Source organism: Schistocerca gregaria, chromosome 4 (genome assembly GCF_023897955.1).
Source record: "Schistocerca gregaria isolate iqSchGreg1 chromosome 4, iqSchGreg1.2, whole genome shotgun sequence".
Lineage (NCBI taxonomy): Eukaryota > Metazoa > Arthropoda > Insecta > Orthoptera > Acrididae > Schistocerca > Schistocerca gregaria.
This window is the reverse complement of record NC_064923.1, coordinates 117,037,087-117,063,130: the sequence shown is the minus strand read 5'-3', so window position 1 is coordinate 117,063,130 and position 26,044 is coordinate 117,037,087. Positions and strand designations below refer to the sequence as shown.

Genomic DNA, 26,044 nt, shown 5'->3' with positions numbered 1-26,044 from the left:
ACACATGTTCTACCGAACAAGTGCTCATAGCTCTTCAATGTAAGTTTGAGCCCAAGTTTACTACCGAATTTTTTGGTCAGTACTACATCAAGCGGCCCTCCCACAAAGAGAGTGGTAAAAGCCCACTTCATGAATAAACCATAAAATTAAGTCAGCTGCTGGGGCATCATCTTCTACTACCAGGGTAGTGAGCCAGGGAGATTAAGAGTCCACCGGAGGGTGGATAGGTTGGGACAGTCCAGCAAAATATGGACCACCATCAAACAGACCCCACAAAGACAGTGGGGAAGGTTCTTGCTGTGGGGGAGATAAGCATGAGTCAGCCAAGTGTGGCCAATGCATCTCCAGCAACAGACAGTAGAGTCCTTGCAAGAGTCCTACATGGAGGACCCCCACACACATATGTAGTCTCCTTTATTACCTGTACTTTGTTTGGTGGTTTCAAGTCCACTCTGTTCAAGGGCATGCAGGGAATCCCGGATAGCAATGAACAAGAAGTGACGAGGGTAGCATGGGTTAAGAGCTTGCAAACTGCTCACAGTGTTGTTGCAGATGAGAAAGGACTCACCACTGCAGGAACAGATAGCTCAAGAGCACAAGTAATGGCTACCAGCTCTGCAATGAAAACATTACAGCCATCTGGCAAAGAGAGTTCAATACATCTCACATGAGTATAAGCAAAGTCTACACGGGCTGCAAACATTAAGACATCAGTGAAGATGACTTCTAAACCCTGCAATGTGCCAAGGATAGAGGAAAACTGGTGATCGAAGGCCTCCGGATGGAGATCGAGAGATGTACCACAGAGGTGTACAGGAATGGGTCCAGAAGAGAGCTGGAAGAGGAAACAATTGTAATGGATACGGATTGCGATCATAATCTCTGATCGGGGCTGCCATTGCGGTAGATGGGTTACTGTGTTTGGAAAGAGGAGATGGTAGTTCGGATCCTTAGGAGAGCTGCAAATGTGATAGCATAGCTGACAAACTGTTATTGACGCCTGATATGCAATGGAGGGGCACCAGCCTCCACGAGTAAGCTGTCCACAGGGCCAGTTCACAAGGCTCCTGTTGCAACTTACACGCGGCAGTGGTGTATCGGATCCAGTATCCACAATCCTGAGGGCGACGCCAAACTGTATGCCAGACTCCCATAATTGAGGGGGGATTGTATCAGGCCATGAGGTGGCATATGCCTTTTGCAGGTCAAAGAATAATGCTATAAGGTGTTGACACTGGGCAAAAGCTGTTCAGATGGCAGACTGCAGGTAAACCCAATTATCAGTAATGGAATGACCTCAGTGAAAACCACCCTGGGGAGGAGGTAGACAACACTGAGACTCAAGGAGCCAACACAGCCGCCAGCTCACCATGCTTTCATGCAACTTACAGAGAATGTTGGTGAGACTAATTAGGTGATAAATGTTCATCTCTAGGGGGTGCTTATCCAGTTTCAATACTGTGACAATGATGCTTTCTCACTAGTGTGATGGGAACTCACCCTCACTCCAGATGCTGTTAAAGATGACAAAGATATGACACTGACAATCCACTGATGTGCTTGATCATTTGGTTGTTGTGGATGTGTCTGCCCCTGAGGCTGTATCAGGGTAGTGGGCAAGGACACTGACGAGAACTCCCACTGACTGAATGGAGGATTACATGGATTCAGGTGGTGTGTAGTAAAGGATAATTGCTTTCGCTCAAATTGCTCATTTAGGACACTGACGCTTGAGCATAGTGCAGACCAAAATGTTCGGTGACTGTGTCTGGATCAGTGCAGACAGTGCCATTGAAAGTAATATCAGATAAACCTGCAGGTGTCTGGTATCCATAGAGACATCTGATCTCATCCCAAACCCGCGAAGGAGAGATAAGTGGTCTGATGCTTGAAATGTGTCATTCCCAGCATTCTCTCTTCTATCTTTTTGTTAGGTGGTGGTTCCGGGCACGGAGCCACTTAAAAATAATGAGGATGCTGCTTATGGCATTGGAAAACCTGCCTACAATCTCAAATGGCCTCTGCAATTTCAGACATCTGCTGCTGGGGTGGGTGCAAGCAACAGGGAATTGCTAAATCAGCTGCCGAAAGAGTGGCTGTAGTTGTATCTCCATGCAGCAGAGAGCCAAGGTCAACAGCAGGAGTGAAAGCATCCCAGTCACCACTGTCGAGAGTCTGAGGTCTGTGTCTGAGAAGGTTCTGTGTGCCACACTGAAGTGTCTGGCGGTATCTCTTTTCAAGAGGGAAAGATCATGTTGTGCCACTAAATCTTTGAAGTCTTTAATTGACCAGTGACCGTGTCTCCACCAAACAAAGGGTTAAGGGTGTTGGAATGACCCAAAATTAGGAAAGGTGGAGGACCTGAGAAACCAACGAAATCAATATTTTCTGAGACATTTAACCTCCCAGAAGGAGATTAACATTGCAGATGGTAATATCCTGAAAAGCCCTTACCCGAACAGCCACAACCTCCAAAGACGTGTTAAGAGGCACAGGTTCACTACATAGACTGTCCAGAACACATGTGCAAAAACTGCCCAACACCCTGTCATAGGCAGCAAAATTCTTGTAATACCCCCGGTATCCACAAAGAGCTGGGGTCTGCATTGCTGAAAACCAAGTCTCCTGAAGGGGAATGCAGAAGGCAGGTGATGTACTTCAAAGATGTCATAGCTCAGCCACGTGGTGGAAAAAACCGCTACAGTTCCACTGGAGAATAATGTGTTCGAAGTACAGTGAGGCCATGAAGGGACCAAGGGAGCAGGTTATGCCTTTGGGTCACCTGCTACCACTGGCTGAAAGGTTATGGCACCAATGCACATAAGTTCCAGGTTACATTGTGTGGTGCGAACCGGGGCAGACGCTGGAATCTCTGCCTCGCCCAGAGTAGTGGAGCAGACAGGATTTGGTGGCATGGGGGCCACCGGAATGTCTTTCTCCTTGGAGGACTTTTTCTTACCTTTCCTCTCCTTAGAGGATTCTAATGGTTCTGAGGGCTTGTCTGAATCAGTTTCAGGTAAAGAGGACAACACAAAGCACTGCGACCAGCAGAATGTGGCTCCTTCAGCCACTGGCTGGTGTCCAGCTGTGAACCAGTGGAAACCTTGAAAGAAAGTGTCTCGAGGGACCCTTTCCTAGCCAGGGGGCAGGTGATTTGTATCTAGCTGGGAGGTGGAGACATGATCCCAAAGCAGGTGCGGGGGAAGCAGCAAGAGGGGAGTTCCCGAGTATCACTGGAGCAGGTACGATTGAGTGGCCCTTAGGGACCACTGCAGGAGGGGTAATGGGCAGGAGTATCTTTACCAAAGTGGCCAATGTCATCGTAGCTCTAGCATATGACATTATTTGACATGCAACTGCTCATAGTTCTTCGTGGCCTCTTGGTAACTGAGTTTGTCCAGAGTCTTGTAAGCTTAAATTTTCTTTTCTCTCTGGAAAACAATGCAGTGTGGTGAGATGGGAGAATGGTGTTTTCCACAGTTGAAACAGATAGGGGGTGACACACAGGGAGCATCTGCATGCAGCACTCATCTACAGTCTCTACAGATGGGGCTAGTGTTGCAATGTGAAGACATGTGCCCAAATTTCAAACACTTGCAGCACCGCTTGGAGGGGGGGGGGGGGGGGCAATGTACAGTTTCACATTGCACCTTTTCAGGCAATGAATCACCCTATCACCCTCAAACGCCAAAATGTTGGCACCGGCAGCAACCCTATTGTTCTTTGGCCCCCTACGTACATGACGGCCAAAGTGCACACCATATTGCTCCAAGTTGGTGCACGTCTCTGTCATCAGATTCTAAGAGCATGTCTCTGAGGAAAATAATGCCCTGAACTAGATTTAGACTCTTATGGGCAATGACAGTCACTAGTATGTCACACAGCTTGTTACAAGCAATCAGTGTCCGTGACTGGGACTTTTCATTTTAGAGGTGGCTGCTGCTTCCCCAAACTTGTCTTCCAAGTTCTCCACAAAGACGACGGGCTTTAAGGCCATGAACGAATCACCATCAGTCCCTGTACAAAACAAGTATTGCAAGGAGTATTGGTCTGCCTGCCGTTTAGCCCTATATTCCTCCCATGGTGTAGCCAGGGAAGGGAACATTTTAGGGTTTCATCTCTCTGCACTGAAAGAGGACTGTCCTTTCATAGAGACTGGTGAGGGTATATGGCCATCAGTGGGAGGTAACTTCATCTGCTTCATTTGTGGCTCATCCGCCATGGTGCCATCCACTCCGAACAGGGGCTCTCCCCACAGGCACCACCCAGTCTCAGCAACAGCTACCTGGCTACTTATCCATTGCTTGGAGTCCCTGTGCTTCAGTCACGACAATCACATACTCCTTGGCATGAATGGGGAGTTTTCAACTCGGACACCATCAGAGCGATCCCTGCATGATCAGGGGGCTACCACTGCGCAGGTACTTTATGACCTCCCCACAACGGGATGGCTACTGTGCTGAGTTTTGGGTGTACTACTGTATTAGAGGGAAAGGTGCACAGATGGAAATGCACAAAGGTGGAGCACACAAAACATTGGGCGACCACCTCTGCATGACATACATTTCTGGAGAAACTTGAAAATTGGTGGCAGGTCAAGCCCAACGATGTTCACCATGTGTTTATATGATGAAAAGTTGTGGAATACAATGGAAGTGGAAACTCGAGGCCCAATCATAAACCAGGTCCAAGCAGGGTTGGCACCAAGAAAGCCATTCAATGGAGAGGCAGAGAGGAGAGGGGATAGTGGAAGTACAATATGCAGCATGGAAAGGAAAGAATTATGCAAAGGCTGGGGCCCTGTGATAGCCAAACATGTACTCAAGAAGAGAGCTGTGAGACCCCTCGGGAAGGGGGGTGCGGGGTTGGCCCCTGGAGGGAGGATGCTGGGAGCAGAAGGTTGCGATTGGCTCATAGCACGGTGGCTATTGACACAAGCCCTGCCTCCTCCTCCTCCTCCCAAATCAGTTGGCTTGTAGGTCATAAAAGAAACAAATATGTAATAGATCAATGAATCGTAGAAGTGACATGAAAGTCGATGGTGAGCCGCTGAAGGACCAGGTATAGCCTCTTCGTTTATTTCTATAAATAGTATTAACAATCACTATGCACATCATCACACACCGCTCAACACTATAATCACACCAGTTACTTACTGTTATGGCATTCAAAACTATTACATAGCTAAGGCTGGGAACGAATGTGAACATTCTGGAGTGGCATGCTGTCAGATGACTTCCACCATTTACAGAGGGGACAAGTAAAAGCAAATGACTAAGAATATAGCTACATGCTGACCATTTATTTATTTTTTACGAGAATGGATTGCCGTTATTGGTATATATTAGTTAGTGCTTTCCAAACCAAGATACTGACAACAGACCTTTACTGCTCACAATCAAATTTTCTTAAGATCAATGCTTCAGCTCACATTATACATTATTCAATACTGTGTGACAAACTTTATGACAGAAAAAGGCATTTTCCAGGAAAATTTCATTGCGTACCAATGTTCCTGTTGGAGCATAAGATTATTGAAATATTTCTGAAAGTAATTTTATTTATTAATTATTGTAATTTTGTTGATATGTATGTTATCTGAGTATTTGATCTACGTAACTGTAAATGATCATGCCAATGTAGTTAGAGGATGTTACAGATGAGTGTTCAGTTTTGACTGTTACCATGAACCGAGGAAATACTGGCCTTCAGCAAGAAAACTTATGTTAAAAAACGAGGAAGGAAGCAATATCTGATGAGAGGACATGAATGTTAGGATGACTGTGCATTGCCTGTGGATGTGGCCAAGTGCTGTGTGACACTGAAAATTTTTCAAGTTACTTAAGAAAGTGCTTCATGAATATCCCTCACCGAGGCCCTTGACAAAACGTAAGCTTGTTCTTTCGTCTTTTTCAAAGTGATGAACATCTTTGCTTGAAAACGTGATAATGTTCAGTGTTCCTTTTTTCCTTCTTGGTAGGACTGAAATTCTATATGTTTTGAAGAAGGTCATGTATTTAGATTTTTAAAGGTGATGCTAGGACTGAAAATTTTTAAGTGAACTGTATTACGTATACTCAGGAATGTTACTGTGTTGATGCCAAACAATAATATGTAATAACTTCACAAAATTTACTCAGGATGTTTAGCCAATGTAAGTAATTAAGAATTTGTAGTGATTCAAATTTTGATATGACTCCGCAATCATCGAGAATATTTTGTGAATAACCTATTGGATAGAAATTACATCTTTGCACACATTTTGAGTCAAACTCTTAAACGAAGCCCCAATAGTCACAGGTTTTAATACTGACACTGAACCTTGTCTTGCAAATTCTAAAGGTTTTGGTGATTGAATTTAAATTTTTTTTGACTTCTTAAACTTTTCAATTTGTCATATTTTGTGGCTTATAGTTGTTTAATGAACATCTATTGCTCTTAATGTTCTTCTAATCTTAACTGCAGGTACCTGCCAATGGCAGTAGTCAAAACAACATCACAAATGAAGAAATTTTAATAAACTATCCAGATGACTTTATTCATGAAATACTGATGTCAGCCTGTTCGAAAACATCACTTTTGTTAAGATTGTTTTGTATGGTATCATCCAGCATACGGTTAACATAATATTCTGAATGAACCAATGGAGGGGTACTGAAACAAGGCACATTTAATCCAACCACTTACTATGCTACAATCAGTCCTCATTATCTCGTTATCACAAATAAAGGATCCTGATTGCACTATAAGTGTTCATGATTTTATCAGCTCTCAAAATTGGTAAGATTTTTCATATTTTTATTAGGTCAGTTGCAATGTCACCATCTATAAACATAGTGGGATAATTGTTTTCACTTAATGTCAATTGATTCAGGAGATTGGAAGATGATATAATTTCATTACCATACAAAAATATACATGACAAAATTGAAACCTAGGAACCAACAACCTAGTTAGATTTGTAGAACAAATTTCATGATACTGAGAAAGCTATTCGTTTAGCTTCAATTTCAGTCATTCAAAAGTTATTGATTAACTAAGGTAAAACAATGGTGACTCCAGGTAGGAATATCAACAATTTCAGATAAGACTGCTACTTACTGTAAAGCAGGCTATACTATACTGAAAGACACTTACACAGAGCTTTCAGCCGCTGCCTTCATCAGCAACAGACAAACACACACCAGTCATATACAGAAGCATGCACACCTCATAGACATATGACCACCATCTCCGGTGGCTCGGGCCAGAATGTACGAGGTTCACTCCAAAAGAAATGCACACTATTTTTGTAAAAATACAGTTTTCATTCTGTACATGTGAAAGTTTTACAGTGTGTAGATACACCCTTCCCGCTTGTTTTCAATTCATACTTAGTTCAACGTGTTCTCGTGAGTGGGGCCGTCACAGCATGTCTTCAAGATGGCTACACTTGACGTTCGTCAGAAGCAACGTGCTGCCATTGAATTCCTGTGCTGTGAAAACGAGACAGTGGGAAACATCAACAAGAGGTTGAAAAATGTGTATGGAGATGCTGCTGTTGATCGCAGTACAGTTAGCCGGTGGGCAAGCAGGTTACGTGATGAAAGCAGGCACGGCAACATTGAGGATTGTCCTCATACTGGTAGGCCTCGTACTACATACACTCCAGACAATGTGCAGATAGTTAATGAATTGGTGACTGCTGACGCAACACAGTGAATGAATTGTCATGCTACTTTGGGATAGGGGAACGAAAAGTTTGCGGAATACTGAAAGTGATAACGTTAAAAAAGGTTTGTGCCAGGTGGGTTCCCAGGATATTGACAGAGGCTCACAAAGAAACAAGAAAAACGGTATGCAGCAAATTTTAGGAATAGTACGAGAATGGTGGAGATGAATTTCTTTGAAGAATTGTGACAGGTGATGAGACATGGCTCCATTATTTTTCACCAGAGACAAGGAGGCAATCAATGGAGTGGAATCATGCAAATTCACTCAATAAAAAAAAATCCAAACCACACCTTCTGCTGGAAAAGTTATGGCTATGGTGTTTTTTGATTCCGAAGGACTCTTGCTTGTGGACATCATGCCAAGTGGGACCACCATAAATTCTGATCCATATGTGATGACACTGAAGAAACTTCAAGCTTGACTGAGTCGTGATCAACCACATTGGTAAAAGCAGGATGTTTTCCTGTTGCACGACAATGCACGCCCACATGTCAGTCAAAAAACCACGGAAGCGATCACAAAACTCAGATGGACAACACTGAAACATCCGCCTTACAGTCCTGACCTGGCTCCATGTGACTATCATCTCTCTGGGAAACTGAAAGACTCGAAGCATGGAACAAGGTTTGAAGGTGACGACTCCCTTGTGCACGCTGCCAAACAGTGGCTCCAACCAGTTGGTCCAAAATTTTACCATGCGGGTATACAGGTGCTGGTTCCAAGATAGCATAAGGCAGTTGAGAGGGATGGAAATTATGTGGAGAAATGAAAATATTGTTCCTAAAGGATGTAACTACACACTGTAAAACTCAAACATGTAGAATAAAAGATGGATTAAAAAAAAATAGTGTGCGTTTCTTTTGGAGTGACCCTTGTAACTATCACAGGGGATGAAAGCAACAATCTGCAGAGACAGGAAAGAGGAAGCAATAGTAGTTTACAGGTGGTGGGAGAGAGGAACGCTGTCTAAATGTATAGCGAATAGAATGCCAACAGGCACACTATCAGGAAGTTGTGGGGAAAAAATGAATGAAAAAGGAGAGGAAAGAAGATGGGTGGGTGCGATGGAAAAGGTTGGTAAACAAAGAGGGCGGGAGATGAGAATGAGGAGGAGATGATAAGACAGACAGGGTGGAAAATGTTGGGTGGAGGGTGTGAGGACAGTAAGTTACTGGAGGTTGAGGACGGGATAGTTTCAGGAGCAAAGAATATGCAGCAAGGATAACTCTCACTTGTACCATTCAGAAAAACTGGTGGTAGAGGGGAGTGAAACAGCCATTGAAACTGAGCATATTATGTTTAGCTGCATGTTGTGCCACAGTGTGGTATACTTTGCAGTTGTCCACAGTTTGGGGATGGCCGTTCATCCTGGCAGACAGCTGGTTGGTTGTCATACCAATATTAAAAGCTGCGCAGTGACTGCATCAAAGGTAGTAAATGACATGGCTGATTTCATCGGTGGCCCATCCCCTGATGAGGGTATGATAAACCTTCGACGGGACTCAAACAGCAAGTGCTGGATGGGAGCATTGGGCAGGTCTTGCACCTGGGTCTTCCACACGGATATGATTCTTGTGGCAAGGGTCTGGGATTGGAAATGACATAGGAATGGACTAGGAGGTTGTGGAGGTTGGTTGGGTGATGGAACACCACTTTAGGAGGGATGGAAACATTTTTGGGTAGGATGTCCCTCATTTCATGATATAAAGAAAGATAATCAAAGCCCTGACACAGGATGTGGTTCTGTTGTTCCAGTCCAAGGAAGTATAGGGTGATAAAGGGGGTATTCCTTTGTGGGTGGTTATTGGGAAGGTTGGTGAAGTGAGGGAAATGCCATGAGGATCTTTTTTGCAGGCTAGGTCTTGGGGATGGTACACATCTATTAAGGCATTGTTGAGACCCTCAGCATACCGGGTACGGAGTTTTTTTCACTGCAGAGATAGACCACCCCAAGTAGACACTCTGCATTGGAGGAATTTTTTGGTGTCAAAGGTATGACATTTGTTCAAATATAGGTAATGTTTGTGGTTGGTGGGCTTAATGTGGATAGAGGCGCAGATGGAGCCATCTGAGGGGAGGAGGTTAATGTCTAAGAAGGTGGTACGCTGGGTTGAGAAGGACCAGATGCAGTGGATGGGAGAGAGCATGTTGAGGCTGTGAAGGAATGAAGACACGATGTCTTGGCCCTGAATCCTGACCATGAAGATGTCATCAATGATCCTAAACCAGACTAAGGGTCTGGCATTGTGAGAGGCTACGATAATCTCCTCTAGGTTGCTCATAAACAGGCTGGCATAGGAGGGTGCCATTGGGATAACCATGGCTGTGCTACAGATATGTTTGTATACCTTCCTCTCAAAAGAGAATTAGTTGTGTATTAGGAGAAAATCAGTAAGTTGTATACATTTACATCTACATGGTTACTCAGCAATTCACACTTAAGTACCTGGAAGAGGGTTCATCAAACCATTTTCATACTACTTCTCTACCATTCCGCTCTCGAATGGCGCATGGGAAAAAGGGACACCTAAATCTTTCCATTTGAGCTCTGATTTCTCTTATTTTATTATGATGATCATTTTCCCCTACATAGGTGGTTGTCAACAAAATATTTTTACATTTGGGAGAGAAAGTTGGTGATTGAAATTTCCTAAGTAGATCTTGCTACAAAGAAAACCACCTTGGTTTCAGTGACTGCCACCCCAACTCGCGTATTATATCAGTGACACTCTCACCCCTATTGTGCGATAACACAAAATGAGCTGCCCTGCTTTGGACTTTTTCGGTGTCCTAAGTCAATCCTACCTCGTGAGGATCCCACACTGCTCAGCAATATTCCAGCAGAGGACGGACAGGTGTAATGTAGGCTGTCTCTTTTAAGTTTTCTGCCAACAAAGCACAGTCTTTGTTTCACCTTCCCCACAATATTATCTATGTGGTCTTTTCAATTTAAGTTGCTCATAATTGTAATTCCTAGGTATTTAGTCGAACTGACAGCCCTTAGATATGTGCGTTTTATCGTATACCCAAAATTTATCAGATTTCTTTTATTGTCCATGTGGATGACCTTGCAGTTTTCTTTGTTTAGTGCCAATTTCCAATTTTCGCACCATACAGAAATTCTCTCTAGATCATTTTGTAATTGGAATTGATCGTCTGAGGATTTTACTAGACGGTAAATTACAGTATCATCTGCAAACAATCTAAGGGGGCTGCTCAAATTATCACCTAGATCATATACGTAAATCAGAAACAGCAGAGGGCCTATGATACTACCTTGCGGAACACCAGATATCACTTCTGTTCTACTCGATGATTTACTATCTATCACTACGAACTGTGACCTCTCTAAGAGTAAATCACAAATCCAGTCACACAACTGAGAGGATACTCCATATACACGCAATTTGATTAATAGTCACTTGTGGGGAACAGTATTAAAAGCCTTCTGGACCTCTAGGAATATAGAATCGATCTGAGATCCCTTGTCAACAGCACTCATTACTTCATGGGAATAAAGGTATAGCTGTGTTGCACAAGAACGATATTTTCTGAATCCATGTTGGCTATGTATCAATAAGTCATTTTCTTCAAGGTGATTCATAATGTTCGAGTACAGCGTATGCACCAAAATCCTACTGCAAATTGAGGTCAGTGATATTGGTCTGTAAATCAATAGGTTACTCCTATTTCCTTTCTTGAATGTTGGTCTATAAGGAATGAATAGTGGGTTTGGTGTCTGTAGGACATTGGGAAAAGTAGTGTTCAATAATAGTAAGACCATGGGCACGAGGGGTGTTGGTGGATACTGCTGGTGAAAGAATTGGTTGTTATATTTGATGTAGGAGGGTAGATTATAGGCAACTGGTTGTAGGTGTTGGACAATGAGGTCCAAAATTCTTTCAGTGGGGGTACAATAACCGGCACAATGGGACATCCAGGATTGTTGAGTGTGTGGATTTTGGGGAGCATGTACAAGTTGGGTGTGTGGGGTGTCATAGTGGTGAAGAGGGAAATGGATTCAAGGGGAGAGGTTCTGGGAAGGGCCTAAGGCTTTAAGGAGGGATTGTAGGTTGTACTGGACTTCTGGGATGGAACCGCTCTGCTAGAGGTTTTAGGTGGAAGAGTCAGAAAATTGATGGAGGCCTTCTGACGGATAGTCACTATGATACATAACAACAGTGGTGGAACCTTTTTCTGCAGCTAGAATTATTAGGTTAGGATTTGTTTTGAGGTTGAGTATGGCTATTCTTTTTTCCCTGAAGGTGACCAGTGTGTGGTTAGGTGGGAGTGTGCGAGGATCATGATGGAAGGTGGTATGAACTGGAAGAGGCAGGGTTCAATGTTGGAATTAGGTTGGTTTTGGTTGGGGGGAGTGGCTACAAATAAGTGCTTCCATTGCAGAGATTGGGAGGAGGAGAGTTGATCTTTGAGAAGTCCAGCATGGTTAAATTTAGGTGTAGGGATGAAGGTGAGGCCTTTGGAATGTTTTGGCTACGCATTTGGTGGAGTGTTAGTGTGGAATTTTGAGGGATGAGGTGAGTTAAAAACGTCAGCTCAACAAGGTTTAGGTGCTATGAGGGGTGGACGAGGAGGAACACTGTGGGAAGGACAGGAGGTGGTGTCTGGAATGCTCCTCCAGGTGCTGGAGAGTAAGGTAATCAATTTCAGAGAGCATTCCAGTTACCACCTCCATAAGTCATTCAACCTGCTGATACCCTACACCTGCCTCCTCAGAGCATCACTTGTCCAACTCTTGACCTATCCACGGTGTTCCTGCTCATCCACCACTCAGAGCACCTAAACCCTGTTTAGCTGACGTTTTCAACTTGCAGCATCCCCCAAGACTCTCTACGATCTTTCCACCAAATCCAGAGCCAAAACATTCTGTAACACTGTTAACCTTTCCACCAAAATGCTCAGTTCCACAGAAGTTTCAGTCTTGTCCAAAGTCCTCACCTTTATCCCTACACCCAAATTTAACCATGCTGGACTTACCAAAGACCTATTCTCATTCTCCCAGTCCCCGCAATGGAAGCCCTTCTTTACCACCAATCCCCCCAACCAAAATCAACCTAATTCCAACATTGAACCCTGCCTCTTCCAGTTCATACCACCATCCACCATGATCCTCGCACACTCCCACCTAACCACCCACTAGTGATCTTCAGGAATTCCTCACTTACAATCCTTCCCCAGGACCCTTCCTGAGAACATCACCCTTTCAGCAGAAGAATAATAGCCATACACAACCTCAAAACAAATTCTGACCTAATCATCCTACCTGCAGATGAAGATTCCATGATTGTTGTTATGAAACACAGTGACTACATGGCAGAAGATCTACAGCATTCTCTAACGCCTCCACCTATAAACACTGCAAGAGCGATCCCATCCCTCAAGTCCAACACAATCTCCAATCTCTGCTTAAAGTCTCAGGCCCTACCCAAAACCTCTCCCCTGAATCCATTTACCTCCTCATCCCCATGATATCCCACTCACCCACCTTCTACATGCTCCCCACAATCCACAAACCCAACAATCCTAGACGTCCCACTGCAGCTGGATATTGCGCCCCCAATGAAAGAATTTTGGTCCTCATTGGCCAACACCTCCAACCACTTCCTTCAACTCTATACAGCAACATGCCTCATGCCCATCGTCTTATCATTATTGAACACTACTTTTTCCAATGTCCTGCAGACTCTAACGCCACTACCTCATTCTTTTTACACCTCACTAATTTTATCCTAACACACAACTTATTCTCCTTAAAAGAGAAGGTATACAAACAAATCTGTGACACAGCCATGCGCATCCCATGGCACTCTCCTATGCCAGCCTGTTTATGAGCCATCTAGAGACCTTCATAGCCTCCCAAAACAGAAAACCCCTATTCTGGTTCTGGTTTGCTGATAATATCTTCACGATTTGGACTCATGGCCAATACATCCTATCTTCATTCCTTCACAACCTAAACACCTCCCCCATCTGCTTCACCTGGGCCTCCTCAACACAAGGTGCTACCACCTTCCTAGACGTTGACCTCCACCTCTCTGATGGCTCCATCTGCACCTCTATCCACATTAAACACAGCAACCACCAACAGTACATGCCTTTCACACCATGAAATCCCTCCCACACAGACTGTTTGCCTGGGGACGGACAATCTGCCGTAACCAGAACTTCATTGACCAGTATGCTGAGGGTCTCACCAAGGCCTTCACAGACATGTACTACACCCCAAACCTAGTCTGCAAACAGATCTGCCGAGCTATTTAACTCACATCCCCACTACTCCCACAACCCTCACCACCCAGACACAAAGGAATGCACCCTTCCTCACCCAATACTACCTTGGACTGGAACAACGGGATCACATCCTTTTTCAGGGCTTTGATTACACACTGAAATGAGGGACATCCTACCCAAGTTCCTTTCCATCCCTCCTAAAGCGGTGTTCCATGACCCAACCAATCTCCACAATACCCTAGTCTGTCCCTATTTCACTCTCAATCGCAGACACTTGCCACAAGGTTTATATCACTGTGGAAGACAGAGGTGCAAGACCTGCACAATCAATCAACCAAGCACTTTCTATTCCAGTTATGTCAGAGGTTAATATTACCCTATCAGGGGCGGGGCCACAGATGAAAGCAGTCATGTCATTTACTACCTCTGATGCCATCACTGCATAGCTTTTATGTTGGTATGGCTACCAAATTGCTATCCTCCAGGACAAATGGCCACTCCCAAACTGCAGCCAAGTGCAACCTGTGGTACAACATGCAACTGAATGTAACAGCTTGATTTCAATGGCTGCTTCACTACCCCAGCTATCTGGATCCTCACCTCCACCACCAGCTTTTCTGAATGGTGCAAATGGGAGTTATCCTTACCACACATTCTCTGCTCCTGAAATTATTCCGGCCTTTACCTCCGGGTACATAGTGTCCCCGCACCCTCCACCCAACAGTTTCCAGCTCCTCTGTCCTATAACTTCTGGCGATTCTCTGCTCCTACCCCTGAGTTTGCCACCATATGCCAACACACCAGCCCATCTTTACCCCCTCCTCTCCTGTTTCACTCCTTTTATCCCCATCTCCCTTCCCCACAACCTCCCGATGGTGTGCCTGTTGGCATTCTGGTCACTGCACACTCCACCAGACAGTATTCCTCTCTTCCCCCTACCCGTACACTGTTATCCCTTTCCTTTGCCTGCCCCCTCCAGACTGCTGCTTCCATCCCACACAATAGTTGCATTGTCGTCTGAGCTGCTGGAGATGGCATCATGTGGGTGAGGTGTGCTTGCTCGTGTACAAGAACAGTGCTGATGAAGGCTGTGGCTAAAAGTTTTGTGTAAGTGTCTTAATTGTGCCTGCCCACAGCTTAATATTTCATCTTTATGGTACATAGCAATCTATCACTTCCTACACTGTTCATTATTTAAGATACAACTTCTAGACACCACTCAATTTTATACCTTATTATATCAGGTGCATTCAAAGAGTATCAGGAATTTCGTAGTTTTGGTGGATGTACTAGACCTACTCGCACGATTTTTCGTGGCTGTTGTGGTAAACGAGACTGAAACGTATGTGTACACTGGTAGCCATATTGGCTGTTTAGTCTGTCATCAGCTGACAAAAATGTTATATGTGTTGGCTTACAAGTGCCAATTACTGATCTGTTTTTAAAATGGATCAAAAAATTTTCAGTAAATTGCTATAACATGGTGTATACGCGGATAAGGAAAAAAAATTCCCGGATTTTTCCCAGATTTCCTGGTTAAAAATACACTTTCTCCGTGTTAAGTGACAGTATACTTTTCTCAGAACTTTAAAACTTATCAGTCCTTTGAATAATTATGGTTTTATACATCGGTTTAGAATTTCCCGGCACTTTAGAAAACGAAACCCAGGGAAAAACCACGTTTTGGAAAGATGTCTGATGTATAGCAATATGTACACTACATATTTTCATATTAATTCGAATTCCACCAAACATCACATGCTACTCTCCAAAGCATTGAAATTGAGATTGCGATGCGCTTTTGTAAGCCAGTCATAGCTCATGTCACATAATCTCGCCAGCTTATGACAATGGCTATTCATAGTGTAGGACACGTGATGTAGCCAGCCAATAGCAACATCACTGTTAAGTAGTGCGAACACACAAAAAGGAATAATTAATGCTTTAAATTAATACACATAGTGTTGCTACAAGAAAAGAAAAGTTTCACATATAATATTGGTCTCTAAGATGAATAAGCTGCAAGACAAGTTAAGCTTTCACATATAATGTTGATCATTTTTGTGTGTGTTATGCTTTAAGATACATAACACAAATGTGTCAGTAAAATTTTTAACAACAACATAAATGTCTTGTCTTCTGGGCTCTAAATTATTCTAAATGGTACTCCTCAAAGAGTTGCTTTTTAAATGAGAGTCAAATGTTCTGTGATTTAAGAAAATCATCGTACATTCTCGCTCATAGTTCATCTTGCGTAAAAAGAAATTTACCTTGAAAGTAACACTTTTCAAACAACCATTCGTAATATTTTCCCATGCCCTATTTAATAGGTTCGTTTCAGGAGTTGTCAGAGAGTGCTAGATAACAGACATCACCGCGCTTGTGCTGCTACCATGACGCAGGAAGCCCATACGTTCGTAAATGTAAAACATTAAAAGATCTTACATTACGTCATAAAAGAAACAAGACATTACAGGATGCCCAAGAGCATCAGAATTTCGTGAATCATAGTAAAATCTGGCTTAAGGTGCACATTCATAAGTCCAGATTCAGATGTAAGTTTTCTTGGCGTATCAGTACTATATTATCTCATGTTTGGTTCTTTATTACGGTATAATGCCATAGGTGCTATATGAAAAAGTGTACTTGAAACGTAGTGAACAGTTGAAACTAGCCAATAGTGCAGAATTAAACACTTTGTTTTGAATAAATTGACTGCCTCAGCAGGAAAGATTAATCAAAGCCAAATTTCTTTAGCAAACCGCAAAAATAACTTCGTTGCTCTGCAAGGCGATTAATGCTTGACTGCCAGAAAGGTGGAAATAAAATAAAATCTGAAACTAATAACATATTTCAGCCTTCCATAATTATGTGAATGTATTTTAATTCACTTGATAGCTCCCGCCCACAGATATTCGTTTTGTTTTCATTTGACGTGAGAGCAGTGAACGAAGAGGAACCAGCAAAATCACTAAACGTAAACACAGGTCACATGAAGACTACCCATCTCAAGACTGCTCTGTTAATCAGTCCCAGATTTATGGTATTTCCAAACTGGGGCAATACTAGATAGTGGCCCCCCCTCCTTCGAGCGTTTTAGGTACGATGCCAAAAATTTAAAAAAAAATGGCTTTTCAAAAAAATGTTCAGTTTGTAGCACACGTCTTTCTGAAGAGTCTGATACATAAAATACATATGTTCGAGAAAATGTGAGACATGTTATTTGGTCTCAAGTATGCCAAAGTGCAATGCCACGCCTCTCCACACAGCATTTTTTTATTGCACGTCACTGTATTTCGCTATGTGGAACTCAAAAGTGTAATATTTTGTAACGGATGCCATCCAACTATACTCAGGACAATGGAAATTAAATGTCCTGTGGTGCCTCTACTGCTCCCAGTCGGCCAGTTCGACATCCTGCACCCCCCCCCCCCCCCCCCCCACTCCTCTCTCTCTCTTTAAAAAACTCGCAGTTAATAGAGGATGTGATTTTTTGCAACTTCGAGAACAAGAACTCTTTCGAAAATTTGCCTATTAGCTAATAACTTGATGTTTTGTGTGACATCAAATTAAATATAGGTCACACAAAACCAGTAAAGACAAGAGACAAGCAAAACAGTACACATTTTTTCAATCATTAAGTCCTATCACTTTTATTTTCTCTTTAATCTTACTACAGCTTTACATGGCGTGCTTTCCTTTACGAGAAAGATATCTATTACCGCAACAAAGTGCATCAAATGTTTTGCTACATGAAAAAACTAAATACCGTTGTCTAATACTGAAAAAGCTGTTAAAACAAATAGTATCCAAGGCTGGTGTGGTTTCTCGATCTGATTACTTGTACTTTCTCAATGTCTGCTATTTAAATGAAACATAAACGAGACTGTTTTGGCACAAACCGTAATTTTTATAACACAATATAATATAATTCATGAAGTACCAATATCAAATGCCTATTAGGTCTACTACAAACAAAAAGTTTTATATTAGAAAATAGTTTCATGTTTCACTCATATGCTCTGGCCTCTGAAGCATGAGATCGAAAAGTGGTAGTATGAAATTTTTATGTAAATTTGGAATCATCATATTCATCCATAATTTGTGTGATGTCCCTGTTTCTTCTCCATCCCATTCTAACAAATGATCTTCTCATCACTAATTCTGTAACTATTCCCATCAGGGTCAAAACTTATTCTCCGGTTAACTTCACTTACAATCACCAGTTTAGTTATCCAGTGTGTATTCTCCGTTTAGGCATTATTACGTGTTCATACAATGCGTTTTCCATGCTACTCCCAGAATAGAAATTTAGTGGCTGCTATCCGGGGCCTGTACAACTAGCCCTTACTAGTGTAGCGGTCTGGCCAAACATTTTCTGTCAAAATTTCATTTTCTTGGATACACAAAGAAGATAATACATAATACTGCTTACTTATTATTCCTGTTAGTCTTTTATATCTACTCTGGTAGTCTGAACCTCCAGATTTCGCTAGTAATTATAACAATGCTGATCATTCGCAAACCGCCCACCACATTGGCATTCACCCGTTCGGTTTTATTCCGTTCAGATCATATAGCCCCGTCCCCTTTTGTCTGCAGTAAAGTTTATTTCTAAATGCCACTGGGATTCCCCTGGCAGAGACATCACATACACTGCTCATGCATTCAAAAATCAACTTACGATTCATTCAGAAATCAACATAGAATTTGTTCAAAAACCAACAGGGGTGCGTTTCAAAATCATATGAATCATCGATAAACCAATGTGTGCTGGATGCTAGGTGCTTTGTGAAACAAGGTCTTTTTCCTCGAGAATATGAATTTGGTGCACCCCCTCTCCTCATGAAATTGCCGCCTGGGCAGATACCTCGGTTTGGTGTAACATGAAGGTTCTGCTCACTGTTTTCTTTGATTTTAATGGAATAGTACAGAACACCCCAAGTTCTTGGCAAAATGTCAATCAACAAAGAGTACTAGCTACAAGTTCAACATAGTTTGTGGGAAGCAAATAAAAAAGCTCCGGTTAGTGGCGTAACAATTTATGGCTTTTGCACCATGATAAGGCACCTGCTCACACTTCACTTCATTGTTTGTTCATCATTTTTTGGTGAAAAACAACACTGCATTCGTAATAATATTCCCCATACATGGCCCATGTAACTTTTTTCAGTTTCTTAAAAAAGAGGATCTTTAGGGCTGTTGTTATATAAGCTTAGATGAGAGTAAATGTGCATTATTGAATGAGTTAAGTGTTACCACAAACATTGAGTTTCAGAAGTGTTTCGGGGATTAGAATAGTGCTGGCATAAGAGTATAATATCTAATAAGGACTACTCTAAAGGGGATAACATAAGTGTAGATGAATAAATAAAATTATTTCCAAAAGATGAAAATTCCTGATGAATTTTTGTTACACGTCATATTTCAAAATCCTGTTCTAATAATACTGAAGCTCGAACTTTTCAGAATATGATAAGATTATTGGGATTTCCATATTCATATTTTTAAAGGAAATATTCTAAGTTTAAACTTTTGTTAAATACATTATAAATGGCAGCAACTTAGAAGTTGTGTGTACTTGCTGCCTTGGCTTCAAAATGGCTGTCTGTTAGGAGCACAAGCAACAAACACATGTAACAACACAACTTGCAGCATCTGAAGAAAATGACTTGGTTGTCCATAGGAATATTGCACAAAAATAAAAAAAAAGCCACAGCTGTTACCTGGAAGTACATTATTCTACATCTCCGTTTATATCTACATCTATACTTTGAAAGCCACCATATGGCGTGATGTCGATGGTACTGTGTACCGCAACTAATCGCTTTCTTTCCCGTTCCACAAGCAAACAGAGTGAGGGAAAAATAACCGTCTATAAGCCTTCATATGAGCCCTAATTTCTCTTATCTTCGTGGTCCTTACACAAAAGTATGCTCATGGCAGTAAAATCGTTCTGCAGTTAGCTTCAAGTCCTGGTTTTCTAAATTTTCTCAGTAGTGTTCCCCAAAAAGAAAATTGCCTCCATCCAGAGATTCCCACTTCATTTCCAAAAGCATCTTTGTAATACTGGGGTGTTGATTGAACCTAAAGGTAACAAATCTAGCAACACACCTCTGAATTGCTTCAATGCCTTCCTTTAATCCGACCTCATGGGGATCCCAAACACTTGAGCAGTACTCAAGAATGGGTTGAATTAATGTTCTATTTACAATACCCTTTGAAGATGATTCACTCTTTCCTAAAACTCTCCCAATAAACGAAAGTCAACCATTTACCTTTCCTATTACAGTCCCTATATGCTCGTTCCCTTTCATATCGCTTTACAGTGTCATGCCTAGATATCTAATCAATGTGACTGAGCCAAGCAGCACATTACTGATACTGTATCCATAAATTATGGATTTGTTTTTCCTGCTCATCTGCATTAACTTAAATTTCTCTACATTCAGATCTAGTTCACATTCATTGTACCAACTAGAAATACTGTCCAGTTATCTTGTATCATACTGCATTCATTCAATGATGACATCTTCCCAAACATCACAGCACCAAACAGCCACAGACTGCTGTTCAACCTGTCTGTCAGAACATTTATGCATATAAAGAATAATAGTAGTCCTATCATGGTTCCGTGGGGCACTCCTGGCACTCTCTGATGAACATTCGTCATCGACAGCACATACAGGTTCATCTTACTTAAGAAGTTGGGATCTGGATCAATTGAAAAATCCACTGGTTCTTGAAAGTTTTAAAGGGAGCATTCACAACAACTGTCTAAAGCAGGGGAAAGATGAATTGGTAATTTTGAGAGAGGAAATAGTGAAGGTGGCAAAGTATCAAAGATACAAAAAGACACTGCAAAGTAGAAATCCTTGGATAACATAAGATCAGACAATGGAAAACCCAGGATGGAATAATGTCAATTTTATGAAAATAACAGATTGCTACTTACCATATAGCAGAGATGTAAGTCACAGATAGGCACAACAGAAAGACTGTCAAACAAGTAAGCTTTCGGCCAGAAAGGCCTTCATTGGAATCACACACACACGCACACGCACACGCACACGCACATTACCCAGTCTCTGGCTGCTAACTCGAGATGTAGAATTTAACTGATGGAAGGTGGAACTACAAATAAGAGAAGGAAAAATAGTGAGAACATGAACTGAAGGAAAGAGATGAAAGATGAATCCGCCTGGTAGAATTTTGCACAGAGAATACTTTAATCATTGCTATCACTTGGTTTAAGAATCATGAAAGAAGGCTGTCTATGTGGAAGACACCTGGGGACACTGGAAGGTTTCAGATTGGTTATATAGTGGCAAGACAATGATTCTGAAAGCAAATTTTATATTCTAAGATGTCTGCAGGGGCAGATGCTGACTCTTACAATAATTTACTGTTTATCAACTGCAAGTGCAGAAACTGCAGATGGCAGGAAATTAGTGTGATGGGACCTGGATAAATTGAAGACACCAGAGGTTGTTGAGAGTTGCAGGTGGATTGAAACAGAGGGAATAATATAATAGAAAACAATTGGTTAGCTTTGAGAGATGAAATAGTGAAAGTAGCAGACGACCACATGGATAAAGAGACAAGACATAGTAGAAATCATTAGATAACTCAGGTGACACTGAATTTAGCTGACAAAAAGAGAAAATATAAAAATGCAGCAATTGAAGCAGGCGAAAGGGAATACAGATGTCTAAAATACGAGACTGACAAAGTGCAAAATTACTAATCAGGAATAGCTAAAGAAGAAATGCAAAGCAATAAAAGCATGTATAACTCTGGGGAAGACAAATGATACCCACAGGACAATTAAAGATACCCTTGGATAAAACAGCAGTACCTATTAAGAGCTCAGATGGGTAGCCAATAGAAAGGAAAGAAGGGAATGCTGAAAATTAGCAGGAATATACAGTGTGTAACGGGCAAAATGATGTAGTGAACAGCATCACATCAATATTTACATCATTTGCAGACTAATAATTGTAGCTATTAGGACTAGTATTGTTTTGGTTTGGTTAGTAGCTCCAAGTATGTGTGGTAAGAGCAAGCCATTAATGCTTATTTTCCCCTGGGCAGCAGATCAGGTTTTGAAGAGCGGCTGCCTGGATGCAAAATGAGTAGCTACACTAACAGTAGGCCACTTATTGGTGCGGTTGCGACCATGCAGAAAACATCAGTTCATAAAGATTGTGGTGAGTTTGTGGGAAGACTGTTTGATGCAGAGAAAAAATGACTAACACACTGGTGTATTTACAAATTAACGTATCACATACAAAAATATCTACATTTATATCTGGTACACGCTGTATACAAGATATGCGCAAAAAAAAGAGGAAAAGAAAAAAAAAGAAAAAAGAAAAAACTTCAATATATATACCATGGAAGGGAAGAGAAAGTAGATGAAGATGAGATGGGATATTGGTACTGCAAGAGTACTGAGAGCCTTGAGAGAACATATCATGACAAAACCATTCCATGTGGTATGCATGATTCTTCACAAAGAATGTAATAATCCCAATTCCAAACCAGGAAGGAGCAGACGAGATGTGAATATTCCCAAGCCATCAGCTTAATAAGTAAGGCTGCAAAATACTGATATGAATTATTTTCAGAAGAATGGAAAAACAGGTAGAAACTAACCTCAGGTAATCTCAGTTTTGGTTCCTGAGAAATGTAGAAGCACATGACGTAATACTAGCCCCACAACATAGCTTACAACACAGATTGAAGAAAGGAAAACTTATGTTTCTAGTACTTTTGGATTTAGAGAAAGATAGCGACACTGCAGACTGGAATACTTTCCTTGAAAATTCTGAAGGAAACGGATAAAACACCAAGAATGAAAGGTTTTCTACAACTCATATAGAAACCACATTGCAGTTAATATGAATCAAACAACATGAAATGGAGCCAGAGGTTGAGAAGGGAGTGAGACAGATTCATAACCTATCTGCAATGTTATTGAATCTGTACATTTAGCAGGCACTAATGGAAACAAAGGAGAAATTTGGAACGGGAATTAATTTAGTTTAGGGAGAAGAAATAAAAACTTTAAGTGAATTTTATCCATAGTGGAAGCTGTTGAACTCCGTAACTGTTCCTTTATAGGGTGTAGAAAAATTTCCACTACCAGTTATAATAAAAGGTTATTTATCTGTCATACGACCAGTTTCGGGCTTACATATAAGTACAGATATATTTTCGACAAATGCTGCCTTGCCACTTACAACTGCCCACTTGTATCTGTTTGGTCACCAGCAAATAATTTTTTTGTATTTATACAATGGTCTTTAGTATATAAACATGTACATGAATGTATAAACACCTGAAGTGGGCGCAAGCCTGAAACCGGTCGTGTGACAAATAAATAACCTTGTATTGTGACTGGTAGGGGAAATTTTTCTACACCCTAAAAACTTTAACGTTTGATGATGACATCACAATGGTGTCAGACATGGCAAAGGACTTGGAAGGGCACTTAATGGAATGAATAGTGTCTTGAAAAGAGGTTAAAAGATTAAGATCAAGAAAAGTAAAACAAGGTTAATGGAATGTGGTTGAATTAACCAGGCGATGCTGACGGACTTAGCTTGGCAAATGGAACACTAAAAATAGTAAACGAGTTCTGCTATTTGGTGAGTAAAATAACAGAATGGCCAAAGTAAAGAGGATATGAAATGCAGATTGGCTGCAGCAAGAAAAGGGTTTCTGAATAAAAGAAATTTCAACATTAAATATCAAGTGAAGCGTTAGGAAGGCTTTTCTGAGGGTAAATATCTAGAGCGCACCCTTCTATGGAGGGGAATCGTGGATGATAAATAGTTCAGACAAGAAGAGAAGAAATTTCTGTAATGTGGTGCTACAGAAGGATGCTGAACAACAGACAGGTAAATTGCATAACTAATGAAGAGGTGTTGAATGCAACTATGGAGAGAAGAAAATCATGTGGTACAACTTGACTGATTACACATCCTGAGGCATCAAGGAAAAAAGAACTTAGAAACAGAGTAAACTGGCGGGGTTGGGGTAACAACTGTAGAGGAAGACCAAGTCTTAACTACAATATGCAGTTTCAAATAAACTGAAGTTGCTGTAGTTATGTAGAGATGAAGAGGCTTGCACAGAATACATGAGCATTGAAAGCTCCATCAAACCAGTCTTTGGACCGAGGATAAAAACAACAACAACAATAAAAAATGAAATGGGTAACATGTAAAAGGAGAAAGTATGATTTGCATAATGAGCAAATCATCATATATGAAAAATGATCAAGGTAAATTTGGAGTGTATGTACGAGAAAATTTTTTGTGGCTATTATTTATTAAAAACTGAGAGACTACTTCAAAAAGCAAACTTTTAAGGAAAAAAGTGACAGGTACAATATGTTCGCCCATTGTTGACGAGAACATTTATTTAAGTTAGAATGCATTGAAGAAGTCAAAGATACATGTGTTTTCAGCAAGATGGTGAATTATTTGACAAAGTCACAAAATTAAGCTGCCAAATAAAATATCAAAGTGGAAAACATACAATATGATTCCAACTCAAGTACATGAGATAGTATCATTCACTCAACAACAGAATCAACATCTACCAGTATTTACTATTAAAAACAGTCTTGATCACAATTTATTTATCAAGGTGACAGGCTTCGACCACTGCTTCGGTCGCCTTCAGACCATTGAGTAGGAACCTCCTTCTGTTGGAGAATCACTAGTGAATCAGTGGCGATTCTCCAACAGAAAGAGTTTCCTACTCAATGGTCTGAAGATGAGCACAGCAGTGGTCGAAAGCAGTCACCTTGGTAAATAAATCGTGATCAAGACTGTTTTTAATAGTAAATATTTGTAACACATTGTCACTGCCACTCCCATAATGTATTCAAAAGTAACACCTACAAGGACTAATGGGAAAGACTGCCTAATTTTTTGTGAAGGAATATTACCCATTCTACAAAAAAGTTATATAATATTAGACTGAGAGAAGATGATTGTTTATCCAGAAGATGGAAACTAAAGGAGGGAAGAAAGATATAAATGCAGGATTAAGAGAATAGAATAAAAGGAGAGGGAGATAATACTCATCTAAATTAAACTTAGTTCCTACAGAAATATATGAAGAATAGTTAAAACCATCAGGTCTGCTCATCCAAATAAAAGTAGCTACTTCATGAATAAACTCCAGTTTAAAAATTTTAATAATAATAATAATAAATAAATAAAAAATTACAATGTTACGTATTGAGAGAAAATAGAACTGTATTAAACAGAAAGCCACACAGGAACTGAAACAGAAGTTTATTTTAATTACATGGATTTTAAACTGATTTTTACTGACAGAGAAACCAGTAATGTTAAACTTATCTACATACGTTTCTCATTGATACTGTGCTAATGTTTGCAAATGTATTACTGGTCATTAGCTCTTATGGCAGCAAAAGCCACAGATGTCTGCAAGAAACAGCATGTTTCTACATGTGCTGTACTAAACTGCAAGAGTTCTCGACCTTCCAACAAAATGAAGCATTTCATGTTTCAAGTTTGTGTGACAAGCACACGGCAGGCACTGCTCTGGGTGTGGGAGGAACCACCAGTCCGGTTATTTTAACAGCATATATGTAGCCTGTATAGTATGATTTCCTCTACAGTTAATTTTGTTATCTGTTCAGCATTTCACATTATAAATTAGTTCATGGAAAACTTGTGTTGTAGCACAACTCATGCCTTTTGAGTCAAAGTTAGCTAAAAAAAAAAAAAAAAAAAAAAAGTAATGAACGCAATGTTGTTCTCTTTTTCTTTCCATCTGCATTCAGATTTACATGTGATGAATTATTTACAATACATTTTATTTAGAACATAGATACTACATTATAAAAGACGCATTTAAAACTGCTTACTTGTCAAGAGATGTCTAGAATATGAACAAGGAGTACAAAATTTTTATGGTATATTTTTAAAATGACTGGAGGAAGAAAAGGACAGAAGTTGTGTTGAAAGAATCATTTAGACATCTGCTGGGGTCATTCAGAAAAATGTGGAATACTTTATAGGAACAGTGATTG

General features: G+C 41.0%; 1 protein-coding gene across 2 annotated transcripts in view; it reads right to left on the bottom strand.

Annotated features, from left to right (window-relative positions):
- Nucleotides 1–26,044, bottom strand: part of LOC126266740 (serine/arginine repetitive matrix protein 2-like) — a 320,191-nt gene that overhangs the window by 46,629 nt on the left and 247,518 nt on the right. The gene's annotated exons all lie outside the window — the stretch shown is intronic.